The sequence below is a fragment of the Suncus etruscus genome, chromosome 16 (genome assembly GCF_024139225.1).
Source record: "Suncus etruscus isolate mSunEtr1 chromosome 16, mSunEtr1.pri.cur, whole genome shotgun sequence".
Taxonomy (NCBI): domain Eukaryota; kingdom Metazoa; phylum Chordata; class Mammalia; order Eulipotyphla; family Soricidae; genus Suncus; species Suncus etruscus.
This window is the reverse complement of record NC_064863.1, coordinates 44,485,308-44,495,358: the sequence shown is the minus strand read 5'-3', so window position 1 is coordinate 44,495,358 and position 10,051 is coordinate 44,485,308.

The window sequence follows — 10,051 nt, the reverse complement described above, 5'->3', positions numbered from 1 at the left end:
TGTACTCAAGAATCACTCCCAGTGGTGCTCAGAGGACTACATGAGATGCCAGGGATCGAGCCCAGGTTGGGTGCATCAGGTTGGGTGCATGCAAAGTAAATATCCTACCCCCTGTTCTATCGCTCTGGCCCTAAAATTTCTTTATATTTTACATATGAGAGGGATCACTCTGTGTCTGTCCCTCCCTTCTGGATTAAATTCACTCAACATGCTTGGTCTTTTTATGATTATTTAAAAAAGCAAAGTTTAGGGCTGGAGAAGTATAAGGATGCTTGCCTTGCACAAAGCTGATCCAGGTTAAATTCCCAGCATCCCTTATGGTCCCCTGAATACCATCAGGAGTGATTTCTGAGCACAGAGCCAGGAATAATCCCTGAGCACTTCTAGGTATGGCCCAAACCAAAACCAAAAATTAAAAACTAAAAACCAAAAACCAAAAAACAAAAAATGTCATGTTTAGATCTTTTTTGGGACCTTTTAAGTTGATGTTTCTGCCTGGAATAACCAACTCTTCAAATTCAGGTCTCAGCATACCTGTGCCTGCATCCTTGAAATATGTTCCAACCCATTCTTCTGAATTTGTCCTCTAACCTACCCTGCCACTCTCCTTCCTTCCTTCCTTCCTTCCTTCCTTCCTTCCTTCCTTCCTTCCTTCCTTCCTTCCTTCCTTCCTTCCTTCCTTCTGTCCTTCCTCCCTTCCTTCCTCCCACCCTCCCTCCCTCCCTTCCTTCTTCCCTCCCTCCCCTCCTCCCTCCCTCCCTTCCTTCTTCCCTCCCTTCCTTCTTCCCTCCCTCCCCTCCTCCCTCCCTCCCTCCCTCCCTCCCTTCCTTCCTCCCTCCCTCCCCTCCTCCCTCCCTCCCTCCCTCCCTCCCTTCCTTCCTCCCTCCCTCCCCTCCTCCCTCCCTCCCTCCCTCCCTCCCTTCCTTCCTCCCTCCCTCTCCTCCTCCCTCCCTTCCTCCCTCCCTTCCTTCCTCCCTCCCTCCCTTCCTTCCTCCCTCCCTCTCCTCCTCCCTCCCTTCCTCCCTCCCTTCCTTCCTCCCTCCCTTCCTTCCTTCCTCCCTCTCTCCCTCCCTCCCTTCTTTCCTCCCTCTCTCCCTCCCTCCCTTCCTTCCTCCCTCTCTCCCTCCCTCCCTCCCTTCCTTCCTTCCTTCCTCCCTCCCTCCCTCCCTCCCTCCCTTCCTCCCTCCCTTCCTTCCTTCCTTCCTTCCTTCCATCCTTCCTTCCTTCCTTCCTTCCTTTCTTCCTACCTCTATACCTGTCAGGTCTTATTCCCCCACTTTCTGCTCAGATATTAGTTTGGCAGGATTGGGGATTATTTGGGATGCTGGGGATTGAACCTGGTTCTGCCATAAACAAGATAAAACCCCCATCTGCTGTTCTATTGTTCTGGTCCTCTTCTATCTTATTTTTTGACAATACTTCCTCACTATTTGCATTAGTCTTAATCATAATTCTGTCATGGTATTTTTTCCATGAGAATATTTTGTACATGGAGTTAGTGATCTTGTCTGAGAATATTATTTAATCATGAGTACTTGATAAATATTTGTTGATTAAATAAGTAAACAGATTTTGTTGCCATATTTCTTTTTCACCTAAGACTGCTTTTGTGAATGAAGGAGCTAAGTCAAACAAAAAGAAGTTGTAGATTATAATACCACTTAGTGATTACTAGAAAGGAATTCATGAAGATAAATCAGGACAAAAATTGGGGGTGGGAGAGAAAGAAGAGACAGACTGGGTTTAATACAGATGATGAATGGTCATTGGGTAGTTTGAGTATTGGTGAAGATGCAATGACTCTGTTAATCAAAACCATGAGTTAATACTATTGTATCCATATTATATAAACCATATTTCATAAATTACACTTAAAGAAAATAAAACAGGACAAAAGGATACTTATATAATCAAGGAGAGAACTGGACATTTCAGTTTAATAAAGTGTGTACAGGTGTGGATTTATAATGACAAACATCTGAAACTTATATAATATATAATGAATTTGGTGTTATCTTGATAATTTTTGTTTGTTTGCTTTGGGGGTCATTCCCAGCGGTGCTTAGAGTTTACTCAAACGAAACTGGTTTTAGAAAAGACAGCACAGATAGCAAGGCTTGCATTTAGTCAACTTTGCATATATAAATCAAACTTGCATATAAATCAATCTTGCATATATAAGTCTTGCATAGAGTCAACCCCAGTTTGATCCCTGAGTTATCCTTGAGCACAAAATTGTCCATGAGTACAGCTGGGTGGTAAATGAAAAATAAAAAAATAAAAAAAGGAAAGAAGGAAATGAAAGAAAGAGAGAAAGAAAAAGAAAAAAGAAAGGGAAGAGAAAAGTAGAGAAAGCAGAGGTAATGAAAGTTGAATGAAGTCTAGAAAGATATTTAAACATGTAAAACAGAAACTAGAGAGCAAGCACAATGGATAGGATGTTTGCCTTGCACACAGCAAACCTGAGTTCTATGATCAGCACAACATATGGTCCCCAGAGCCGATCATGAGTGATCTCTGACTACAGAGACAGGAGTAAATCCTGGGTAGAGCCGGGGTTTACTCCTAAAACAAAACAATTTTTTTTAATGTTAAAAAATAAAAATGAGGGGCTGGGCGGTGGCGCAAGAGGTAAGGTGCCTGCCTTGCCTTGGCTAGCCTTGGACGGACCGCGGTTCGATCCCCCGGCATCCCATATGGTCCCCCAAGCCAGGAGCGACTTCTGAGCGCATAGCCAGGAGTAACCCCTGAGCGTTACCGGGTGTGGCCCAAAAACCAAAAAAAAAAAAAAAATAAAATAAAATAAAATAAAATAAAATAAAATAAAATAAAAATGAGGGCCCGGAGAGATAGCACAGTGGCATTTGCCTTGCAAGCAGCCGATCCAGGACCAAAAGGTGGTTGGTTCGAATGCCGGTGTCCCATATGGTCCCCCGTGCCTGCCAGGAGCTATTTCTGAGCAGACAGCCAGGAGTAACCCCTGAGCACTGCCGGGTGTGACCCAAAAAACCAAAAAATAAATAAATAAATAAATAAATAAATAAATAAATAAATAAATAAATAAATAAATAAATAAAAATGAAAACGAAAACAAACCTGGTTTTCCCTCAAAACTTTGAACTATGGATTCATGACCTCATGCCTTGAGAAACATTGCCTTTGCTTTCATCTCAACTGCCACTGTGAAGAAGTAAATTAGATGAGCAATAACAATTTTGTAAACAGGATGTTTTAAAAAAAAAAGCTTGCTTCTTTAAATCAACACCCTTGAGAAAAACAAAAGAGAGATTCTGCCACAAACAATCCTATGCTTAGTATTTAACTCAGTCCTTGGTTAGGTAAGGAGTGGATTTCCCTGGTGTGATCCATAGGAAGCAACGAGGTATTAAGGATATGAAGCAAGATGACACTTAGATTCATTTACTGGAAAAGAATGCAAATCTCACTTCATCACTTGAATGACCATACACAGAGAAATACAGGAAAGGAAAGTAGCAAAAACATGTCTAATGTTTTTGTGTTTATCCATAGTGGAGATCAGAGCAAACCCCCAGGAGTGCTGTCATCTCTTTTTCCAACCCTAAAATGTCCTTTTCTCCAAGGTAGTGGTTTCAGAAAATGCTTTCAAGTGAAGCAATGAAAGTCTTTTAATTTGGGGGAGGAGAACAAGAGCGCCCACACTTGGTGACACTCTTGGATTACTCTCAGCTTTGCAGTCAAGATTCATGCCTGACAATGCTAAGGGGATCACATGGGATGCTGGAAGTTGAGCCCAGGTCGCCTGGTGCAAGAAGTGCCTTACCTGCTATTGTTCTAGTCCCTGAAACATAGTCTTAATCCAAATGGATTTCCTGCTATAAAGAGGTGAGTATGCTGTGTAAGCCTTACTATGCATTCAAAGTGGGAATTAGGTATGCCTACTACTCTACTCACTTTACCTTTTTTTTCTTTACTAAAAAAATTGGAAAGTCATTTTTCAAAATAATGCATCAGGTAGCAAAGGGATTGAAATGAAAGTTCTAGCAGTTCATATATTAAGGGTTGTCTTAAATCTAATCTGTTTCCACACTGACGAGTCACACTAACTTTCCTCATTTTTATTTTTATTTTATTTATTATTATTATTATTATTATTATTATTATTTTGTTTTGGTCACTTCTGGCAGAGCTGGGGACTGAACATGGTTTGCCTCATGCAAAGCAGGTGCCTTAATTCTTTATTCTCTCTCCTGACCCTTTCTGTTCATTTTCACTTAATCTCTGTTTTGTTTTTTGTTTGTTTGCTTGCTTTTTTATCTGTAGAAATGCATAGTGTTCTAGTCAAGATTGGAAAGGGACGAAGCAAAACAAGGCGAATTAGAAAAACTTCATGAAAATTCCCCTTTTGTATTTGGTTTATCCATTTGATTATTATCAACAAATAAAAGGTCAAAAGATTTGTTCTTTTACTGTGTCCAAAACAACAGTTACTATGTGTACAAAACAGAAGAGATTTTGGCACATTGGTTGGGAACTGAGTTATTTAGAAAAAATAAATAAAACAAAACACCAGATCCAGACATTCGTTACTAATCATGAAATTTGTTTTGGTGTGGAGGAAACACACCCTATCAGCTATTCCTGGCTCTGTGCTCTGGAGACTAGATCGTGATGAGGATTGAACCCAGGTCAGCTATTATTTGTCCAAGATTTAATGAATTTGGATATATCTAAAGTGAAAATAATCCTGAATGTCATTGTTGGTCACATTAGTTCAAGCAGAATAAAGTTATCACTTAAAACTGCAGTCTGGGTTTGACTTGCTAAAAAATGGCTTTAGATAGTCCATAGTCAAAGCCAAATGGAGCCTTTATGGCCTGGCCTGGGGTCAGTCAGCTCTTCCAACATGGTGGTTTCAGACTATGTTGTTAACTAGCCAAGCCCTGCTCTTTATTTTGCCCTCATTTCAGCTATTTCAGTCATTCTGGTGCTTTATTGCAATATTAGGCATCAGCCTACAGAAGTGAGTATGCTATCATTACTAGTAGTGATATATAGTAGTGAGCTTCTATCCAGGAGCTCTGAGACAATAACCAAAGAACAGAAGCTTCTATAGTTTTGCTGAGGGCAAATCCAACCCAGAGCACCAGTTTAGGGTTAAGAGCTGAGCAGTGAGCAAACAGGTTTTAAACTGTTTGAGCAGGTCTGCTCCCTGCACCTGAACACACAGTTCTGCCCAGTGCATATGAGGAGAGAGATCCCCAGGTTGTTGGCTGCCTGAGCAGTGGATGGAGTTGGTGGAGGTGTACTGTGCTGCTTTGCATGAAGTTATGAAAAAAAAAAAAAAAACAGGCAGAATGGAACCAAATGCACCTCATTTTTTAAATTTATGTTATTGAAACCAATGTGATTTATAAAGTCTTTTATATAATTGGATTTCAGTCATACAATGAATCAGAGCCAATCCTACCACCAGTGTCAACCTCTCTCCAACCAATGTTCCCAGAGTGCATCCTATATCACCATCCTATGGCCCCCAGGCCTGCCAGTACAACAGGCCCATTTTAAGTTAAGATTGTTGTAGTTTGGGTTTCTTGATTCTATTGTTGTTGACTTTGATTTGGATATTTAGCTCTGTCCCTTTTAAATTCTGTTCCTTTTTTTATCTCCCCATCCTTTCCCCACCTTCTTAATTATATACAAAAATGCAAAAATATGAGGCAAAACAAGTAATTTGTGTCCCAAGTTTCTATGAAAAAGGTCCCTATCTAGAAGGTAAAAATTGAGCTACCATACGATCCAGCTATACCACTCCTAGGAATATACCTGAGGAACACAAAAATACAATACAAAAATCCTTTCCTTACTCCTATATTCATTGCAGCGCTATTTACAATAGCCAGACTCTGGAAACAACCAAGATGCCCTTCAACAGATGAGTGGCTAAAGAAATTGTGGTACATATACACAATGGAATACTATGCAGCCATCAGGAGAGATGAAGTCATGAAATTTTCCTATACATGGATGTACACGGAATCTATTATGCTGAGTGAAGTAAGTCAGAGGGAGAGAAAAAGACGCAGAATGGTTTCACTCATCTATGGGCTTTAAGAAAAATGAAAGATATTTTTAACAGTATCTCAGAGACAAGAGAGATGAGGGCTGGTAGGTGCAGCTCATGACATGAAGCTCATCACATAGAGAGATGAATGCAGTTGGAGAGAGGACTACACTGAAAACTATCATAACAATGTGAATGAATGAGGGAAGTAGAAAGCCTGTCTCGAGTACAGGTGTGGGGGGGGGTGGAGAGGAGGGAGATCTGGGAAATTGGTGGTGGGAATGTTGCACTGGTAAAGGGGGGTGTTCTTTACATGACTGTAATCATACAACTATAATCATGTTTGTAATCACGGTGTTTAAATAAAAAAAAGGGGGGTGGTGGAAGTTTTTTGTTTTTGTTTTTGTTTTTTTCCATAGGTGCAGCAAAAGTTGGGGAAAATAGAAAGGAGTAAATTTTGACCTAAAAAACAGGGTGTCCCTACCCATGAAGCATCCTGCCGCAAGACCAAATACAGCTCTAGGTATACTAAGTTGTATGACTTCAAAATCTTTATGGACCCAGGAAAAATTCTTAATTACAGTTACTGCAGTTAGGCTTCAGTAATTAGATATCATAGTTTTTGCATAGATCCTATGTCAAAATCAGGGTGTCACAGAGTGTCTTCTGGTTTCATCTCACTGTTGAATGGCGAGGCAGCAAAACCTGTCCTGAAAGCAAGTTGTTGCTGTTTCTAGTCATCAGGGTATCATATGAACCTACCTTAGAGCAAATTGGTGCCTTCCCCAGTAGAAGTTCCATTCCTGGTGGCTAGTGCAGAAGACCTTGCCAGTTCCAAAGATGGGATCCAACATTCAAGGTTCAGGGATAAGCAGCCAATATCTGATTGATTGAAGCCTAAATCAAGTGTTCAAGGTGAAAGGCCCACTTGCAATAAAATATTTAGGATTTCCTATTCCTGTTAGATAAGAACTTCCTATACCTAAGATTTCCCCTATTTTAAAATGCCTAAGCACAGGATACTACTGGTGCATATGGGGGTAAAAGTAACACGCTAAGCAATCCTTATAACCTGATTCTAACATGAACTCAGAACCCAAGAGAAATTTATCTACTAAAATTTCCTACTAAACAAATAAAAAAAGGTGGGAAAAACTACATCTACATAAGAAAATACACAATAGGAATTATACCTATTAAGGAAATATACGTATCCCCTTTAAGTCTTTTGAAACTGGAGCACAGTTTCAGCCTGTGACATGGTCTTGTGTGGTCTGAAAAAATGGCTTGCAGCAGTTGCAGATCAGAAATGTCCTCAAACTGATGGTCCCTCAAAAGCTGAATCTGGTAGTGAGCAACAGTCCACAGTGAGGGAGGTGGGAGAAAGGAGGTCGAGAGCTAATCAGCAGCTACTGACAGGCTAACGCAAGATAGGAGGCTGTCCTTTCCCTTTGGGAACCCGCTGGCAGTGGGTTGCAGTGGGGGAATGCCCTATTTCCCCCACTCAGTTAACTGAGAGTAAAATGGGTTAAATAGGGAAAAATAACAAATCAGGGGTGAGAGAGCTAAAGGATATAAAAGGATTTGTAAAGTGATAACAGGGTAGGGGGAAAAGAAATGGTTATATATAACAGGGGGAAAGACTATTTACAACATAGACAGGTGTTATGTACAATACAGATGGGACATTAGACAGACATAGAGGTGACCACCATACACACACATAGACAATGAAGATCAATCTATAGGTTGCAGTTGAAAAACTAACCCAGGAGGAATGGGTCAGAATGCTTAAAAAATGTAAAGCTGGCAAGTCAGTTGGAAAAGTTTTTCATTTCTTAGTCAAATCATCAATGGTGAAGGTAAACTTGCTGAAAAATGGCTTTCTGGGTTAGATTGTGCATAGAACACTCTTAAAACAATCATAATTTTCAAGGCTAAAAATACTAAGTAATATGGTAATGAGCACTATGAAAGGATTCTACACCATGAAGTATCATCTAACATGTCTTTAGCATCCAGGTTCCTTTTCTGAAAGTAAAATGATAACATGGGCACTATGATATAATAGTAAACTAGCTTGAATTGAAAAAAAAATTGCAAAAACATACTCAATGATTGAATTGAAAAAAATTGGAAAAACATACTAAATGAATGAACACTGTAGCAAGAGTCTACGTCATGCAGTTGCCTATTCCAGTGATATCTGTAGACATAAATATTAGATCATATTAGCAGGCATAAACAAATGGAAAATGAATAGGTTAGAATATTTGTCAAGACATTATAATGCACACCATATTTGGAATCTAACATAATATAACGCTGTAATGTGAAACTAGGGCAACAACCCTATATTTCCAAGAGTCATTGTGAACAAAAATATCAAGGAGTTAATGTAGACATATTAAAATTATGACACTAAAACATTCTAATAGTGAGCACCATATAGGAGTCCCTGGCTTCCAAACTCATTCTGCACCTGTTCTGCTCAATCTCAAAAGCTGTATCCTTTGCTGCAAGTCTCTTTGAAGTATAATAGAGAATATAAGCTTTTGTTTTTCTCCTTTTCCACTCAGTTTCATTCCTTCTCCTTTCTATACTCTGGAGCCAATGGTGTTCGAGACAACTACAATTTATTTTTCTTATCATCTTTTAAATTTTTATTTTTTAATGGTATCTTTATTCAAGCACTTTGATTGCAGACATGATTGTAGTTGTAATTCTGTATTTACCCTTCTTCTGGCTTATTTCATTTAGCATAATATCTTCTACTTTCATTTATGTTGCTTCAAATTGCATGATTGCATCATTCAATACAGCTATGTAGTATTCCATTGTACATATGGATCACATCTTCATGATCTACTCGTCTGTTGTTGGACATCTTGATTGAGTCCAAGTCTTAGCTATTGTACTGAGTGCTGCAATGAATAGCAGTGTGCATATATCTTCTTGCATGAATGCTTTTCTGTTCTGGGATTCTTTTATTTATTTATTTATTTTAAATGAGCAAGCAGACTATATTACTTTTAAAAACCCATCTAGACTTCTTCCAGACAAGGAACCCTAGGAATAGATGGTTGAGGGGACAACATTAAAAAAGTAGTGGTCTCTATTTCAGGGGAGCAAGCAGGATCTCCTTTCCTGGAAGTACAGACATTGAGATTCAGGGGTCATGACTAAAGTGTAAGATGGAGGTTAGTGGGGAACACCCAGGAAGCAATGGGGTACATAAGGTCTATTCCTAAATTACCTGACAGAATCACTCTGGATGGCTGCTCCAGTCTGGAGTGACAAGGCACAGAGAGAGGAGAGCCAGCAGTCTTTAGGGCTGCTCAAGCTATCTGGTGAGACATTGATTGTACTCTGTGCCCCGAGAGAACCCTATGCCATGTGACTCCTATTAGTATGGAGAACAAGTGCTTATTGTTTAGGCTTAAACAGCTGGAAGTATTTCTTCTAGAGATAATTAATTTAATTAAAATGGCCCCTGAAGCCAAATGGAGCTGGGATTGCAGCACTCCTCACATTCCATCCACATTCCAGCCCAAGGCTCTTCAGAACCAACCACCTCTCAGCCTGGAGCTGGGGAATGCTCAGGCCTTCCAGGGCAAAAGGCTGTGCCATTTGTTTCTATAGAGTGAAAGAAAAGACTGTCTTCTTTCAATCCAAAAATAAGTGTTTGCACTTATTTGGCATATGTATGTTTTATTTTTAGTTTTTGAAAGCATCATGATGTGCAATGTTTATGTTGTTTTATTTAAATTTAAATTTTCATCTAAAATTTATTTATTTATTTTAAGTTTTGGGTCACACCTGATGGTGCTCAGGGGTTACTCCTGGCTCTGTGGCTCAGAAATCACTCCTGGCAGACCTCGGGGACCATATGAAATGCCAGGAATAGAACTGGAGTCTGTCCAGGGTTGGCTGCGTGCAAGGCAAACACCATACTGTTGTGTTATCACTCTGTATTTTATAATACTGTCATGGCAGGGTTACCATACA